Source organism: Taudactylus pleione, unplaced genomic scaffold (assembly GCF_031769625.1).
Source record: "Taudactylus pleione unplaced genomic scaffold, aTauple2 ptg000093l, whole genome shotgun sequence".
Lineage (NCBI taxonomy): Eukaryota > Metazoa > Chordata > Amphibia > Anura > Myobatrachidae > Taudactylus > Taudactylus pleione.
In genome coordinates, this window is record NW_028284495.1 from 9,759,425 (window position 1) to 9,779,019 (window position 19,595).

Sequence of the window (19,595 nt, forward strand, 5' to 3'; positions counted from 1 at the left end):
CATTTTCATACAGGATCTTATGCATTCGCTTATATGCGACTAGTTAACAGCGCAATTGTGCGTATTAATGTGTGTATGAGAAATGGTGCACTTATATCTCACTTAAACTAAGTGAACACCTAGCAGTGTGGAATGCTGAGCCTTATAGTTCCATGACTTGCTCATGTCCCAGCAGCTCCCACCCTTTTCAGGCTCCAAAATACTGGTCTTTGTTCTCTCAGGGCCTGTGCGGATTCAAATTAGCACAGCTACAAGACCCAAACCTCAGATAACACTCTTGGCTTTGAAGGTATTTTATTGTAGGAAGCCTGCTAATGTAAGGTGCTACAAACGACCTTCTTGCTGTATTCAAGCAGGGCCACTTGGAGTGAGAGCAGACGTTATGTCCATGAAGCTTGTCTTCACAAGCTAGTTGTCACGTGGCCATTTGCTCTGTTTAGCTAATGCAATCCAATTTTGATATACTGTACAGCCATTTCTGAAATATATCCTTTAGGGGAATTATAATAATATACACACTTTATCCAGAGCACCCAAACTACGTAAAGTCATGAAATGGGCTTTTGATGAATCGCCGTAACTTATGGCGACGGTCACAGATGCAATCGCATGATGCTAATAGCAATATCGCCACATGTACTAAAGTGTGAGTTTATCTAAAATGGCGCTTAGGCGGCCATTCGCAAAATGGCGTCTTGCGGTCTCATTTTAAACTGATCTTGTCTCAGCCAATTATCCAGCTTCGACAACGTGCAGCCACAGTGCACACAATTCACAAACACAGAAAATATTTTTTTATTTTGTTTGGAGTGCACTTTGGGTGTTACAGTACCCTTTAATGGTCAAGCCAGCCGGCCCTTTACTTATGACACAGGCGCACGCTTGGCGCTACTTTGTTGATGCACGTGCGGCTACTGCGCACACGATTCACAAACACAAAAAAATATAATTTAAAATTTTTTTTGGAGTGCACTTTGGGGGTTACAGCACCCTTTAACGGACAAGCCAGCCAGCCCTTTACTTATGGGACACAGGCGCACGCTTGGCGCTGCTCCTTTGTTGATGCACGTGCAGCCACAGTGAACACAATTCACAAACACAGAAAATATTTTTTTATTTTGTTTGGAGTGCACTTGGGGGTTACAGCACCCTTTAATGGTCAAGCCAGCTGGCCCTTTACTTATGACACAGGCGCACGCTTGGCGCTACTTTGTTGATGCACGTATGGCTACTGCGCACACAATTCACCAACACCAAAAAATATATATTTTTTTTTTGTTTGGAGTGCACTTTGGGGGTTACAGCACCCTTTAACGGACAAGCCGGCCGGCCCTTTACTTATGGGACACAGGCGCACGCTTGGCGCTGCTCCTTTGTTGATGCACGTGCAGCCACACTGCACACAATTCACAAACACAGAAAATATTTTTTTATTTTGTTTGGAGTGCACTTTGGGGGTTACAGCACCCTTTAATGGTCAAGCCAGCCGGCCATTTACTTATGACACAGGCGCACGCTTGGCGCTACTTTGTTGATGCACGTGCGGCTACTGCGCACACAATTCACAAAAATACAGAAAAAATATTTATTTTTTTTGCACTTGGGAGGAGCACCCCTGATGGACAGAGCACCCCCTGGACAACACTACAGCACCCCTTTAGGACTGGGACACTGCACAGGACTTTGGAGTGGACACAGCCCCTATGGACAACTGACTGCACAACACAGTCCAGCCAGCCCCTATGGACTTTGGAGAAGTGGTCACAGCCCCTATGGACAACAGCAGCACAGCACAACACAGCCAGCCCCTATGGACTTTGGAGGAGTCGACACAGCCCCTATGGACAACAGCAGCACAGCACAACACAGCCAGCCCCTATGGACTTTGGAGGAGTGGACACAGCCCCTATGGACAACAGCAGCACAGCACAACACTACACTGCACTACACTACACTACACAGCCCAGCCAGCCCTAACTCCCACCCTCCCTCTTCACTGTCCACAGCCGAGTGAGAAAATGGCACCAACGCGAGTACCTTATATAGAATCCAAAACCCGCGAGACCCGGAAGGCGGGATGATGATGTTTTGCCTCGATTTCAGACAGGCCTCAGATCGGGGGGGCTCGGGGGGGTTCGGATTTCAGAAATCCGAACCCACTCACCCCTAATTGGAACACTTGCCTCAGCATTCCCACTAAATGAAGGCCAGACGTCTCCATTTTGGAAAATGCTTCCCATGTCTAGCGGGATTTACATGCAAGCTTGATGGGCGTGTACTGTGTGCCAACCTCAGTAGTGTGCAGACGGAGATGGCATGCGTATCTCATATGGTTCTTGTGCACCAAGCATGGAGCGGCTGCATGTCTAGATGCTAATGTTGATGTATGTGGCTATAGATAAAAACCAGGGGGCATCCTTACCACATGCAGGGTCATGGAAGTTTGTCATATAAGGGCGGATTCTTGCATTATCATAAGGTAGAGTATGGCTTCACAGCCCCATGGTAAAGCGGCTGACAATACGGCTAACACAGTCCCTATGTCACTAGGACATATGTTACCTTATTTTATAAATATTAGTGGGAGCTTCCAAATTAATTATATAAGAGATAAGTGCAAACATTTCCCAGAAATATAAAACAGAGCAATCTACACATTTGTGGAAGCAATAAAATATGCATTTCCTAAATTTGAGTTTTATACAATGATATAGTGGATTGAGGCAGCTCTCGGTGATGCAGGGAAGAACCTAAACTCCAGACTTAGTTGTGCAATATGTGGGATTTTGCAATACTAAACTAAGCAAGAGTTCACATTTTTACCATGACATCATAGTTAATACAATTTGTAACTTTATAGATACAAATCATGCACATTTTATAAATAAAAGTGTAATGTCCTTTTCTAGATATACAACTGTGAAGTATGCTCGGGTTACTAAACGTGATTTATCGTAAATATGAGCAAACTTTCTGCTAAATGATTTACCAAAAGGTCCCATCTGGATGAAAATCCTCAGATTTCAACAAGAAGTTGAAGTGAACCAATGACTTAAACATTATTTGAATAAAATATTTTTAAATCACATTGATTCTGAACAAATTAATTGGTGTTATTTCCTTTTGTCACATGAAGTATTTATTTTAATCACAGTCACAATTCCTTTCTTTATCAAATCTTGATTCTTACCATGAATAAAGCTGACCAAGGTCTTATGAGGTCATTTATAGATTGCTAGCAGGGCAAATGTATAGCACGATAAATAAGTGTGGAATCATCTGTCCCTTTTCCTCTTTAAAGAGCCAAACCTGTTAGAACATTTTTCCCTTGGGCCTGTCTCTCTTTACAAGTGATTGACCAGTCCACAAAAATGTATACAGCTTGCTCATCAAATATAGATAATTGCTGGGTATTGCCGGCTTCTACTGAAAACAACATTTGGATTCCCGCCATAGCCAAACTTCATCTCTACTGTTCTAAAAACTGTGTCATATGGCCAACAGAGATTTGGAGGGAAATTGAATAAACTGTTGAGTTGACAGCAAATTCTAACCTGCAGCAAATCACTATCTGTTTTGTCCCTCAAAATAATAAAAAATAAATTCTGTGACTTTCCTAATAGAAAAAAACATATATTGTACTGTAATACTGTATTATTTTAAAATAATGTTCACCCAATTTTTCTGTTACAAATCATACTTACCTTTCTTGGTATATTTCTTGAAAAGCCACCACTTGGCGGTCTTGGCAGAGAGATTTAAAAAGACAATAATATTAAATGCAGTGGCAGCTCTTACCATTCTTATATTAGGGGGGCTGCCCGTTTGCTGCAATCCGAGCAGCAGCGGTTTGGCCCATGTTCTCTTCGGCACTTGCCTGGTATATTGAGCATGCACAATGCATCTGGCAGGGCCCGCTACTGGCTCATGAATAGAAACCACAGCTTCTAGGGACTGCATGGCCAGCTGCAGCCCCTAGAAGGTGGGTAGGGCTCACAAAAAAGGCAGAGGAGTGGTTTTCCATTGGAAGCACTTTCTTGCTAATCTCAGTCCAGACCGACTGTCTCAGGCAGGGAAGAAATTAGCAGATAGCGCTTCTAAAGTAAGTCACAAGACCCTCTGTCTCACTGAGGGTGGCAGATTTTAACCGACCATTTACTATGGCAAAACCACCAAAAAACCTACCAACAAGCTTGAGAACACTTTAGAACATTGGACCAACAATAGAATTTTTTACCATAGGCAAGAATAGGATCCGCAGATTTATTAATGGTCTGTTTTAAAAACAACCAAAAACCAAGGCAAATTGATGGGAAACTCATCCAAACAAACTTCCTTAGGTGTAAAATCATAGAAAGAGAACCCCCCCCCCACAAATCCATAACCAGCCCAAGACCTGCTGGTATGGAAAAATAGGGGGAAGAAACGGCATGGGCTTCCTCCTATTTTCCTATGGCCAGCCCCTAGCTGAACCAGCCAGGGGGATAGTGTCATAGCAGGGAGACGCACAGCGTGGGGTCCCCCTGCGATCAAATTAACCATCCCCAAACTGGTCATCCCAGGGCTGGATTTCCTCAGAAAGTCGGGACCCCCCAAAAAATGGGGTCCATCCTCCCGAGGATCAATCACCCCAGGGCTGAAGGCCTCAGGCTATTTCCCGCACTTCTGGTGGCAGTGGGTTCAGGGTTAATGTGTAAAGAATAGATCATTATATTGTTTTCTATAGCTAGACTACAAGTGACAGCAAGCCTGCCCCAGCATGCCAGTGCTTGTGGAAAACAAGTGCCAGCATGCCTGGACATTAAGTGCCCACTGGCACCCGTAGTCCACCTGTAAAGAAAATATTGAAATAAAACAGTACTCACACCGCATGTGGTAGTATTTTTAAATAAACCAAAAAAATGACACATCCAAAATTCATGAATTACATACTTACCAAATCCATGGATGGCCTCCTCTTCATTCCATGTAGGCACCCAATGGTCTTCTAAAAATAACAAACTGAAAACCCAAGACCACCGGACATGCACTGTACAGTGCCTAAGTGGAAGTTACAGTTCACTGCCATTGAAATTAATGAGGAAGAGCAAATTGACTGTGATTTATTTTTTAAAATGTAATTCTTGATTTACATTTTACAGTAACAAAGCCTACACAGATCCAAATGATCCATGCAGTGCTTCTGTTTGGACAGGTTTTTAACTTTTATTTGCCACCGGTTTAGAACTGAAAGAACAAAACTGACATAATTTAGAGCTAAAAACTGACTGACATCAACGTCAGGATTCAATGGAAGCTAAAACCCGACAGATGATAAAAAGTCAATGTTCTAAGCCAAAACCAACGGTTAGTAAATTTCTCCCTTGATATATTATTCATGTTGCTGCTTTGAAGTCAGAGACATTGCTTGAAGGATTAATCCACTTCTGTGGAAGTTTTATTTTTGAGTTAGATATGCAAAATTGACACAATCAACAAATACTGTAAAAAGTGCACTGTTCCACAAAACCCTGTCCCTGTGCATGTCTGCTCTCTGCAAACTGCACGTTAGTCTGGCACTGCCAGGTGCAGAAAAATCCTGAAGCAGATTGCAAATCTTAAGGAAACTTATTTTTTTATTTACTAGTGATCAGATAAAGGGAGAGGGTAAAGGGGAGAGTCATGAACACGCAAAATGGTGGTTGCTCAGATAAATGTATAAGCCCATTACAGGGGCATGTAAAGGAGGGGATAATCTAGACAAGAAAAACATCCCAAAAATTCCCCCAGCACTCTGTACATAGGTCAGTAAAGAGATTTGTATACTATATAATAATAGTAATTGCATGGTTTAACCACCAGCCACGTCATGGCGTCCCGGCATTTGGTAGTCCTAATACTGCATGATAATAGCACCCACTTTGGGTAATACATTTATGCATTTTCTTATGCTAAATTATAATGGCACATTCATTTACATATTGTAGGTGAGGTATGACTGTCCTATTCCGACAAGGGACTAATAATAGGCATCAAAATCCCGATACCTATCATTATGCCTACGTCGGGATCCTGACGCCCTGCATACCGAACAAAGGTAAGCCGGGCGGCAGGTGCGGACAGCCGCTGGGGGAAAGGTTAGGTTAGGAGCCCCTGGGGGGGACTTAGGGCTAGGCCCCACGGGAGGGTTAGGGTCAGGGTAGGGGAAGGATGCGTTAGGTTTAGGCACCCCTGTGGGGGAAGGTTAGGGTCAGGCACCCCCCGGGAGGGTTAGGTTTATTGAGCAGGGAGGGGGGGTTAGGTTTAGGCACTTACGGGGGGAGGTTAGGGTTATGCATTAGGGGGGGAGGTTAGGGTTAGGTACCCCTAAAGCAGGGTTAGAGGGGGGAGAGGGTTAGAAATAGTACAAATACTTACCCTGTCAGGATCTTCTAGTGCCAGTCTTCTGGAGTTGGACCGATTCCATAGGCGAAGAGTCAGCAATTTCCATCCAGATCAGTGGAACTTACATTCACAAGGGTTTAACAGAGAGGTCCTGATTCATGTTTGTACCCAAATGCAGATGCTTACGCAGATTGAGCAATTATTAGCCACTACGCATGCTTATAAGCCGCAATGCGCATGCCCAGCAATTGTATTGCGAATACATTCGCGCAGAGGATTAATGTGCAAAGTAAGTGACAGGTAGTCAGCGTTTGGGGGAGGTAATGGGAGGTAGCTAGAGAAACGCAGGTGTGTCAGGACCGTCTAAACACTGTTTTATGGGCATGCATAAATTAGCCACTTAGTTCTTGCTTGCAGCAGTATAGCCCTCTGCATGTCTGGAGACTCACTGTATCTGTGACAGGTTAGACTTGTGTCCGCCTGATCTGCATTCGATGTTTCTGGTTATGAGTATGTACGGCGGATGTGAGATGCTGTCAGTGGGCTTCTCTATGGACTGGGCAGCAGGGGGAGTCATTAGCATATTTTTGCAAATTGCGATCTGTGAAAGATCGCAACTGCAAATGCATTGTGTACAAACATGAATCAGGCCCAGTGTAGACATCTGATTGACCTGAATCTGTCAAACCTGGTAGAAGTGAAGAACACTAGAACATGTACAGTATGTAGGTGTGTCACGACTCTGAGAAAATTGGCCTCCAGTGATGGAGCAGGCTGTACTGGCAGTGATACCGGTAGTACAAACTGAGGAGGTCTTAGATATGTTTTCCTCATATGACAGCACAGAGCTGGAGACAAATAATAATGATAATGATGAAGGCAGCCTATGAAGAGCTTGATACAAGGTGATGAGAATAAAGTTGCAGAACGTTAATGATGACAAATGACTGTAAATACTGAGAGATATATATATACTGGTAATGGCTGAGTATAAGTCCCGGTGTTAAACCAGCAGAAATCCGTAGTGAGAAGTATAAGATGTAATCCACCTGACTGATGCAGGAACCTGTAGAACTGTGGATGGTAACGGAGAACAAAGGCAGGTAAGTAGGAGCACAGGGTAAACCCCAGGTAATGGTAGAGTCCTTACTGAGATGGCCTCAGTAATAGAAAACAAATTTCTGAGTGCAGGATGCTGGTCTATGCCCAGAAGACGATGGCTTGGAAACTAGTACTGTACTGCGTACTAGCAAACAGTACACAATGATGCTCTAAGTCAGGAATAGACGTGGATCCGGAAGGAGCCAAAAGGAAAACTAAAGGAGACGTTGCACAGACGCCGACTGAGGATCCTGGAGGGGTTTATATACCCAGTGTCAGTTGCTGGTTGTCCACACATAAACAGCTGATCCTAGGAGTGCATAGGATTGGTATTTGCAAGGTCACGTGCTTGAACCAAGATGGCTGCGCCCATGGACAGACGACCTCCTCGTGGATACAGTGGAGCAAATCCATGTGTCAACCATTTGTGTGTCGACCTTTTGACCCTGACTATTTGACCCTGGTGACCAAATTCCATGTCAACCTTTTAACTGTTGACCTTTTGACCCTGTCCATCTATTGCCTGTCGACCATTTGGTGTCGACCTATTGACAGTCTATCTAGACAAAGTAGATTTCCATCCCTGTACCAGCATGAGGTCCCCATGGCAGCACATTAACCAGCCCCGAACTGGTCAGCCCAGTGCTAGAATTCCTTGGAAAGCGGGGACCCCAAAAGTAAAATGGGGTCCCACCTCCCAAGGAACTGTGAGCCTTGGGCTTTCATTTCCCGCAGCCGTATGTATGTTCTAAATAATCCTAAATCAAGATTATTCGATAGCAATTCTTTTTTATTAGTGATAGAGAAATCCTATCCCTGACAGAATTTTGTGTTTTAAGTAAACATAGTTTCAGGCTTAAAAATGGATGCTGTAAGGATATAGAACAAAGAAGATATTGACAGCAAAAAGACTGAACCTGACTAAGTGGAAGTTGCAGACCTATGCTCCTCAGCGAGAGGTCACATAATCTGACATCTGTCTGCAGGATGAAGTGAAAATGCTAATATGAGTTGAAAAGTTCCACAAACAAACTAGCGGTATTGCTTGTTTAGCATTTGCAAGGTTTGTGGTAGAACAGCCAGTAGAGTCTCCAAGGTGCCAAAGCATATTAAGGCTAAGCAATGAGCACACTATTCAGTGATTAAAAGGATACCTCAGGTGTTACATCTGTTCAAGTTAACAGGTATAGAGTGCTGAACACCTGGGACAGGTAATATTAATTTTCCTAGACTCAGGAAACCAGAATTGGATGTTAATATACACGCTGCAAAAAAACAGATATCTTACAAAAATATGAATATAACGTGTAGCTTTTACAGTAATTATATATTTGTATCTAGTTTTTGGCATTTTACATTGTGTTGCGATTCACATACTGTATGCCAGTAACTACCTACAATTGTATTTGTCTGAACAAAACGGCAAACAAACACTGCCCATTAAGGTTGCTGAACCTGATCTGATGTTATCATTTTCCCATTTTAATTGAGAAAGAATTTTCAAAACAAAACCATTGTGGGTTATAGTATATTGTGGTAGATTAAGTCAAATCGGATTTGAATCATTTCAAAGCAAACACATCAAACCCAAAGTGAGACACGCTTCATTCTCTACAGGCCACGTGAGCAGGCACGAAAACTCAGGCTGATAACTGGGCATTGTGCAGCAAGTAACCAAGTACTGATTGGCTTATTTCCTAATTCAAACCCTGTGGTAAGTATACGTTAACAAACACGCAGCAGAAACATTGCAGATTGGAAAGACGGAGGCTTACAAGGTGAAACATAATATTATACTTAAGGTTTGGCAAGTGCACCCCAAATCTTTGATTTCTCTGCAATTAACCAGATCTCAGCATCTCTGGCTCCAGAGAGCCGCAGAGTTTTTGGTTTTATTAGCTATTTCCTTTCCCAGCCGTCAGCAATGCCTCACATCCTTAAAATGGGGGTGGGGGGTGGGAAAGTCTCCCATAATGTTTTGGTGCCATAGAAAGACCACAGCGAAACAAGTGCCAGCCAGTCTATTTTTTTAAACTGAACACAGAGCTCACATAAACCAGCCTCACGCTTGAATTAAACACGTTGTTGTATTCAGTCATTTACGTGTGACATAATTAAAAACATCCATCGGTAATTCATTGGAACCCGCACTGCAGAGACACGAAGTCTAGAAATGTTCCCTGTGTAAGGTTTAACTTCTCAGGAAATATGGAGATCTACCTCTTCTGAGGATTTATATGGGGAATTAGTTCCCCCTGCAAAATTCATTTAAAGAGTAAGAAACAAAGGGCAACAAAGGGATCACATTCAAAGAGTTACTGTAAATCAATCTGTCCTCAGGTTACTGCGTGCAGTGTAACCTGTCAGAAATCATTAGATCTGCTTCTATGCCTGAAGACATTATATACCTTGGTACAGATACAAATGTTTATGGGATTATGCACTGTACTTGTCGCACAGATGGAAGTAACAAGCTAGTTTCCATAAAGCTACTTGTGTCAGTGTCTTCAATGTTGTTTAAATGAAACTTAACCCTATTGTATCTTTTGTTCTTTGTATTTGAATGTATAAGATTTTTTATTGCAATAACACCTCTTATAAAGGTGTTAGTAAGTTAGTAGTGGGCAGCACAGATGGTGTAATGGTTAGCATTACTGCCTCACAGCAATGAAGTCATGGGTTCGATTCCCACCATGGCCCTACCTGTGTGGAGTTTGTATATTCTCCCTGTGCTTGCGTGGGTTTAACGGGTACTCCGGTTTCCTCCCACACTCCAAAAATATACTGGTAGGTTAATTGGCTCCCAACACAAATTACCACTAGTGTGTATGTCTGTGAGCATGTGATAAGGAATATAGATTGTAAGCTCCAATGGGGCAGGGACTGATATGAATGGCCAAATATTCTCTGTAAAGTGCTGCGTAATATGTGTGCGCTATATAAATAACTGGTAATAAAATAATAAATAAATAGTAAGTATCATAGCAGAGTTTAGTTTTGCTAGTATGGAGCTATTAACATTTATCTACAAAGCTGCAAAACCTGCAATACACAAGTACTGTTTTGTTATGTTTTATGCCTAGTGTGCACAATTGTTCCCATTTATATGGGTTAACACATAGGCTAGTGGGAAAAGATGATAGTGACTGTACAACTGCAAAATTCTGCTAGAGGGGCTTGGCATGCCTTCATAGATAATGCGGGCCCAGGATATCACAAAGCATTTCTCCTCCAGCAGCAGACTTGGTTTTACCATCTAGATGCATTTGATCCAGTAAAGCTATTTTATATTTAAATATACAAATGTGACATGGGTTGCAAACATTCACAATGCCCATGGCTGTCAAACACCAATTAATGTACTGACAGCCAGTAAATAGTATGATATTCTGTATATATTAATAAATAGTATTATATTCAACATGACATTCAGTTTTTGATGCATTTTAGAATAATACAGATAATATACTTTAAGTACTAATTAGGGGTCTATTTACTAAGCAGTGTTAGGAGACAGAGTGAAAAGTGATAAGGTGCCAGCCAATCAGCTCCCAACTGTCATTTTTCAAACACAGCCTGTGAGATGGCAGTTAGGAGCTGATTGGCTGTCACCTTATCACTTTTCACTCTATCTCCTAACACTGCTTAGTAAATAGACCCCATAGTCAGCATTCTACAATTCCTGGTCGCCAGGTCGCCATGGTGACTAAAGGGGCCTATACATCAGCAATTAACTGGGGTAATTCCCAATGCTACAGATGCCTGGGTCATGTGATCATCAAAATCCAACTTGTTGGATAATCTCCATTTTCTGATTCCAATATAAAAATTATCAGAATCAGAGAGTTGGGGATTTTGCCCCTGTGATGTAATTCATCACAAATGATATCATTACTGACTTCACTGGTTAAGTGCATAATATGTGGGAGGCTGTTACTACTCTCTACTTGCACAGAGGCCTTTCTGAAACTTTTTTTCTTGTTATGAGCTGTTTGATACTACCAAACGCTCCTGTATCCATGTATGGTAATCCTCTTACCGTGCACCAGCTTGTGGCCTGATTTAGTGCCAGCGACAGGTCTGACTTCAATATGGATGTGGCCAAGTCTAGAGGAATAAAAATAGCTGACAGCAGGCAAAAGGGATCTAGGGGTATATTCACTAATGTGTAAGTGGAGTTGTTGCCATTAGCAACCAATCAGATTCTAGCTATTATCTTCTAGAAGATGTTAGATAAATGATAATTAGAATCTGATTGGTTGCTATGGGCAACAACTCCACTACTAAAAACCCACTCTTTAGTAAATATATCCCCTAGTCTCAGTCCAATTAAACACAACTAGAGAAAGACTAAGCCACCTCTAATTTTAATTAGAGGAGTGGTTCGGATTCTGTTGAATCCAAACCACTCCGAACATTGGGGATCCGAGTCCACCCAAACCCTGTTCGGGTGTTCACCGCCTGCCTCGGATCCCCATTTGGGGCCGAACGGCGGCCGCCTTATGTCGGATTCTCGCTAGAGAATCCGACATCAGGTCTCCTATTGTGTAGGGCAGACCGCTGTGATATCGGTCTGCCCTACACAGAACAAAAACACAGCCGCCAGCGGCAGCTGTGTGTTTGTTACAGCAGCCAATGAGAGTCACACTCTCATTGGCTGCTGCATGGAGGGAGCCGGCTGGAGCTCACTCAGGAGTTCCGTTTTCCGGCTCCCTCCTCAGCGCGTGGATGCAGAGCGGACGGCGCGGGAGTGGGGATACAGGTAAGTTTTTTTTGTTTTTTTTTTACTTGTGTAAGGGCCGGGGGCGCTACTGGGGGGGGTCTGCTACTGGGGGTGCGGGGGGGCCATACTACTGGGGGGGCCTCCTACTGGGGGGCCACACTACTGGGGGGGTCCTGCTACTGGGGGGGTCTGCTACTGGGGCGGGCATACTACTGAGGGGCCTGCTGCTGGGGGGGCCTACTACTGGGGTGGGGCTGCTACTGGGGGGGCCATACTACTGGGGGGGCCATACTACTGGGGGGCCATACTACGGGGGGGCCTACTACTGTGGGGGGCCTGCTACTGGGGGGCCTGCATTTGGGGGGCCATACTACTGGGGGGACCATACTACTGGGGGGGCCATACTACTGGGGGGGCCTACTACTCGGGCAGCCTGCTACTGGGGCAGCCTACTACTGGGGGGGCCTGCTACTGGGGCAGCCTACTACTGGGGGGGCCATACTACTGGGGGGGCCTACTATTGGGGCGGCTGCTAATGGGGGGCATACTACTGGGAGGGCATACTACTGGGGGGCCTGCTAATGGGGGCATACTACTGGGGGGGCCTGCTAATGGGGGCATACTACTGGGGGGGCCTGCTAATGGGGGGCATACTACTGGGGGGGCATACTACTGGGGGGTATTCTACTGGGGGGCACTGCATAGGGGACCCTACTACTAAGGGGACTGCATAGGGGGCACCACTGCTGGGGGCATTGTGTAAGGGACACCACTACTGTGGGCATTGTGTAAAAGGGGCACTACTGTGGGCATTGTGTAAAAGGGTCACTACTGTGGGCATTGTGTAAAAGGGGCACTACTGTGTGTAGTAACATAAATAAGAGACACTACTTTATGGTGTAATTTTAATTAGAGATGAGCGGTTCGGATTCTGTTGAATCCAAACCGCTCCGAACATTGGGGATCCGAGTCCACCCAAACGCTGTTCGGGTGTTCACCGCCTGCCTCGGATCCCCATTCGGGGCTCCTATTGTTAGTGCTGTGATAGCGGTCTGCCCTACACAGAACAAAAACACAGCCGCCAGCGGCAGCTGTGTGTTTGTTACAGCAGCCAATGAGAGTCACACAGATTCTCATTGGCTGCTGCATGGAGGGAGCCGGCTGGAGCTCACTCAGGAGTTCCATCTTCCGGCTCCCTCCTCAGCGCGTGGATGCAGAGCGGACGGCGTGGGAGCAGGGATACAGGTAAGTTTTTTTTTGTTTTTTTTACTTGTGTAAGGGCCGGGGGTGCTACTGGGGGAGTCTGCTACTGGGGGGGTCTGCTACTGGGGGTGCGGGGGCCATACTACTGGGGGGCCTCCTACTGGGGGGCCACACTACTGGGGGGGTCTGCTACTGGGGGGGGCATACTACTGAGGGGCCAGCAGCTGGGGGGCTACTACTGGGGTGGGGCTGCTACTGGGGGAGCCATACTACTGGGAGAGCCATACTACTGGAGGGGCCATACTACGGGGGGGCCTACTACTGTGGGGGGCCTGCTACTGGAGGGCCTGCATTTGGGGGGCCATACTACTGGGGGGGGCCATACTACTGGGGGGGCCTACTACTGGGGCGGCCTGCTACTGGGGCAGCCTACTACTGGGGGGCCTTCTACTGGGGCAGCCTACTACTGGGGGGGCCATACTACTGGGGGGGCCTACTACTGGGGTGGCTGCTAATGGGGGGCATATTACTGGGAGGGCATACTACTGGGGGGCCTGCTACTGGGGGCATACTACTGGGGGGGCCTGCTAATGGGGGGCATACTACTGGGGGGCATACTACTGGGGGGCATTCTACTGGGGGCACTGCATAGGGGACCCTACTACTAAGGGGACTGCATAGGGGGCACCACTGCTGGGGGCATTGTGTAAGGGACACCACTACTGTGGGCATTGTGTAAAAGGGGCACTACTGTGGGCATTGTGTAAAAGGGGCACTACTGTGGGCATTGTGTAAAAGGGGCACTACTATGTGTAGTAACATAAATAAGAGACACTACTTTATGGTGTAATGTGAATCAGGCCCTATGTGCGGTGTAATGTGAATAAGATTGCGCACTGTGACTCCTTGGGCCGTAGCCCACTATGTAAACAAGTACTGTGACTCTGCTGGCCATACCCCACTGGGTGGGTGCACTACTTTTCATTTCTGCCACTGCTATGTGGCAATGTGTCATAGATGTGCTTTATACTGCGATGTCTGTGTCGTTGTGCCGCTGCTTTGTCGCTTAGTAACCAGTCAGCTCACTGCAACCTTTTGCCAGTAATGTTGAAAACAATAATATAAGCTGTGAGGTGGTCTAAATTGACTGGAAATTAATTTATGTGATTTTACCTTTTTTTGTAAATTTTTGTAAAAAAATCCAAATCCAAATTCAAATCCAAAGCCTGTCACCGCAGTTTGGCAAATCCAAATCCAAAGCCGGACGACGAATTAGAACCAAATCCAAATCCGGCAAAAATGGTCCGGCGCACATCCCTAGTTTTAATTTAGGTGTCTAATTCAGTATAAGAAAAACTCCAATTAGCCCTGAACATTGAGCTGGTGCTAATGGATCCCTCAAGGCTATCCATTTAGCCCTGAAGTCCGGCCTGACAACGGCACTTATCGTGGCTTTTTTTTCGGGACCTAATGTGTCCCGAAAACTTATCCCTGAAAAATGCTGTGTTTTCGCTGCTGCGATGGTGAAAAACACATTGGTCCGTGAACTTGGATCCTAGGATAGGATACCGGGATTAAAAGCCGGGCAAAGACGGGGCTTATCAGCAAAAAATCCCCATTTTTGCCCCCCAAAACTATACTGCGGCTAATTAAATATCCCCCTTAATCATGCGCTAATTGGTAGAAATAACACAGAAGTAAAATATTTTACTAAAACAATACATGTATGGTAGAGAATAAAAATAAGCAGTAGTGTCCTGTGGTATAGATGTGTATACCCCATAAAATGAAATAATAACCAGAAACAAAGGGCTAATGAATCTGCACTATAAACTTGCAATATATGATTACAGCGCAGATCCATTTGCCTTTTTGTTTCTCGTTGCTTAATACAATATAACAGTCAAAAGTATATATGAAACCTGCATATTGTGAACAGTAAGTGCTGGCCTAGAGTGACAGGTTCACTGACGGAATGTGCCCTATACACATCTTTTATTTTATGTTTTTCTGATATTGTTTAGTAATGGTCTGTTTTATTGAAAAACAATGGATTTATTTAATTTATTTCCATGTAATTACTTTATACCAATGATATGCAGAAGGAGTGGGAACCATGGGGAACCAGTGCAGTGGGAGGAATGACACTTCACAGAAGAATGGGCCTGAAAGCTGCAAGAAATATTAATGTAGGGCTAGAATATTCAAAATATTTGTGTTAAACTTGGTACAGTACATCAAGGTCTACTTTGAAATAAAATCAGTCTTCTTCTAGTCTGCAAAAAACAAGACTGTTTTCGGAAAGCCATGTCAGCCTGTGGGTATTACTGACTTAAATTTTTTTTTTTTAAATGAATGTTCAGTAACCAATAGCAACAAATGAGCAATTAGCATTGAACTGTTTAGTGCAAGTTCTTCTAATGAAAGTAATATCTGATTGGTCATTGCAGGTTACAGTACATTTGAACTTTTGCTCCAGTTCTTAGACCTCCACTGCTACTGTCCATGCATCTGCCCAGTAACTTTTCCCGGGGATCAATACCCTGGAAATCTAACAGCAAGACGTATGAATGTGTCCATGAAGCTGATTGAGCGTCATGGCAAGACAATACACTAATAACTACGAAGTAATGTGTGGTACATGAGCTTCTGGTCAATGTGAAGGATATCCTGGCTCGTCTACTGTGCTCTAGAAAGAAACAGTGTTTGCACCTTCTAACAATGTGAAAGGCATTTATAGTGCATCCTGCTGTACCAAGGAGTAGTGACTGGATGTACTGCCAATGTGCAGTGTGCCATTTCCTTTACATCTCTTCCCTCATGATCATTTCCACAGAAGATGGATACCTTAAGTGCAATTCCTGGATATATTGCTTAATAATATAATTTTTGCATACAGTATAGAGTGGAGCAATGGACAAGTGGAGAAGTTTCCCATAGCAACCAATCAGCTTTTATTTATAATTTTATCAAATGTACTTGTTAAGTGCTATCTTAAAGTAGAGATGTCACACACCTGAACTTAGGGGTTTCACATCGAACCGATCTTCCCACCAACCTTGGATCCCAAAACGATGCAAAACGTCATGTACCTGTCATCAGATCTTGCATGTTTTGGGTTGCATATTAAAGTCCTTCCTTGTGTTTGGGTGCCATTTCACACTGGAGACTGGAGGGAGAGTGTGTGGGACTGGGCTGCAGCACTGTGAGGCACTAAAAAACGCCATTAGGAGTGGACTGGAGCACTGTGTTAAAGCCTACAGTTGCACTTTGCCATTAAAAATAATAAAAGATTAGGAGCACTGTGTTAAAGAGGCACTGTAGAGGCACTGTGGACTGTGGGCTGCAGCACTATGAGGCACTGTGTTGTGTGTTCAGGGCCAGCAGTAGCACACACAGGGGGGTTTCTGAGTACCCAGAAACCCATCTGACATAGGAGAGAGCAAGCACCACCATGTTATTAAGCCCCGCCCCCTCGTGGCAAAATGCTGCGACTCATGGGTCAATGGGGAGGAGGCGGAGTCAATATGATGCAATAGAATTAGAATTGCATCAGTTGGCTCCGCCCCCTCCCAACTGACCCATGAGGACTTATTGACATGGTGCCTGGTCCCATCTCCATCTCCACCCTGCAGCATGGCAAGTGTGTGTGTGCGTGTGTAATGTATGTGTGACATATATGTGTGTGTGTGTAATGTATGTGTGACATATATGTGTGTGTGTATATGTGTGTGTAAATATATATCTATAATTATATAATTATATATATATATATATCAATGTATACAATATATATACTTGAACCCCCCCCCTCCCCCCGTTAAAAGCCTGCACTAAAAATGCCATTAAGAGCACTGTGTTAAGTTGGAACTGTGGGCCTGATTCACTACCATACGCAACTACGTATGCAGTAGCAATTACGCACGCAGTTCAACTGTTCCCTCGCAGCACTACACAAGGACACCGACTTTACTTACCACACATCTGTAATGTTTAGCAAGACTGCAAAACCATCAGTATAATAGAGTACCATCGCAGCTTCACACACCTGCACAAGCCCAGACCTTACTCAGAAATTGCTAACTTCCGCGCACGCTATCAGGTCTCAGGCTGCGTAGGCCATTGCAGTAGATAATTTATGCACAACCCTGCAACACCGTTGAAATGCACTGACATTCCTGTGTTCGCCTGACCCCTCCCCATTACCACCCACAAATGGCACTTCCTGTCAATCACTCTGCGATTGGTCTACGTAGCCATTGTGATTCCAGTCCCGATCGCAATGGCTAGTTTGCACACCCGCACTGCAATGTATATGCATGTGCAGAACGCAACAATCGGCCGCTTGCACGCATAATCGCAGTTGCGTATGGTAGTGAATCAGGCCCTATGTCATTATAAAAAAAACATACATACACTGTGGACTATGGGCTGCAGCACTGTGAGGCACTTTGTTGTGTGTTTAGGGCTAGGCACTGTTTTAAACACTGTGTTGTGTCTTCAGGCAGTGTGTTAAAAAAATTTTTTAATAAAATACTGTGTTGTGTGTTCAGGGCTAGGCTCTGTGTTAAAAGCACTGTGCTGTGTGTTCAGGGCTAGGCTCTGTGTTAAAAGCACTGTGCTGGGTGTTCAGGTACTGTGCTAAAAAAATTTAAATAAAAGACTGTTGTGTGTTCAGCAACTGTGTTAAAAAATGTAAAATAAAACACTGTGTTATGTGTTCAGGCACTGTGTTAAAAAATAATATCATTAGGGTGCCATTACTAGGAATGCTGTGAGGCACTGTGTTGTGTGTTCAGGCACTGTGTTAAAAAAAATATTGAAATAAAACTGTTATATGTTCAGGCACTGTGTTAAAAAATATAATGTTATGATTAGGGTGCTACTCGGCTTATGCTAGGGGCACTGCGAGGCAGTGTGTTGTGTGTTCAGGCACTGTGTTAAAAAATTATTATATAAAACTTGTGTTAAAAAGTATAAGATTACTACTAGGAGCGCTGTGAGACACTGTGTTTTGTGATCAAGCACTGTGTTAAAAAATCTTAGAATAAAACTGTTGCATGGTCAGGCACTGTGTTAAAAAATGACATAATTAGGGTGCCATTACTAGGAGCGCTGTTATACACTGTGTTGTGTGTTCAGGCACTGTGTTAAAAATGACCATCATTAGGGTGCCATTACTAGGAGCACTGTAAGGCACTGTGCTGTGTGTTCAGGCACTGTTTAAAAAAATGAAAACAAAACTGTTGTTAAAAAAATATTACATCATTAGGGTGCCACCATACTAGGAGCTCTGTAAGGCACTGTGTTGTGTGTTTAGACACTGTTAAAAACTAAAAACTAAAGCTGTTGTGTGTTTAAAAATATAACGTCATGAGGATGCCAAAACTACTAGGATCAATGTGAGTCGATATGGATCAGTCGATAGAAGAGCAGGATCAGCAACCCAGTACTAATACTGTGGCTGCTGCCAGCAGTCATGATAGTACTTCAACATCTAATAAAGGTGGTCTAGGAGAAATAAAGTTTAAGAAAGGGCACCTGAAATCTAAACAATATTTTACAACGTTAAAAAAACATCACCTCTAATAATAAAGGGAAAATTTAGTACCCAAAAACAAAATTGCAAACATTGACAACTCTACCGTGACTCAATCTGATACAATAAGCAGCAATTGAATGGTGAAGACCCACTGGGGGTGAGGATGATGAGCCAACTCAGTGCACCAAAGTGAAACACCATTTTGAAATTTGGTCAGGCTTAAAAGAATTGCCCACAATTATCGACACCTCTACCATGATTCAATCTGATACACTAAGCATCAATAGAATGGTGGAAGATTATTTTAATGACAATAGGCATATTAGCATGTCACACAGTCCTTTTAATTACTGGGAGTAAAACAAGGTAATTTGGAGTCCCTTGTACAAACAAAACTTTGGTGTACTTAAGCTGCCCATCCACCAGTGTGTACTTGGAAAGAGTGTTTAGCACTGCCGTGAACCTTGTGAGTGATCGGCGTAGGAGGCTACTTCCTCGAAATGTGGAAAAACTCATGTTCATAAAAATTAACTACAAATTCTATGAGGAAGACTTTTGTCGCCAAATACAACAAAGTACAGAGACTTCTGTAATGGTGGATTCCAGTGGGGATGAGCTAATATTGTGTGATAATGATATTAACAACACTGATGAGGGTGATAA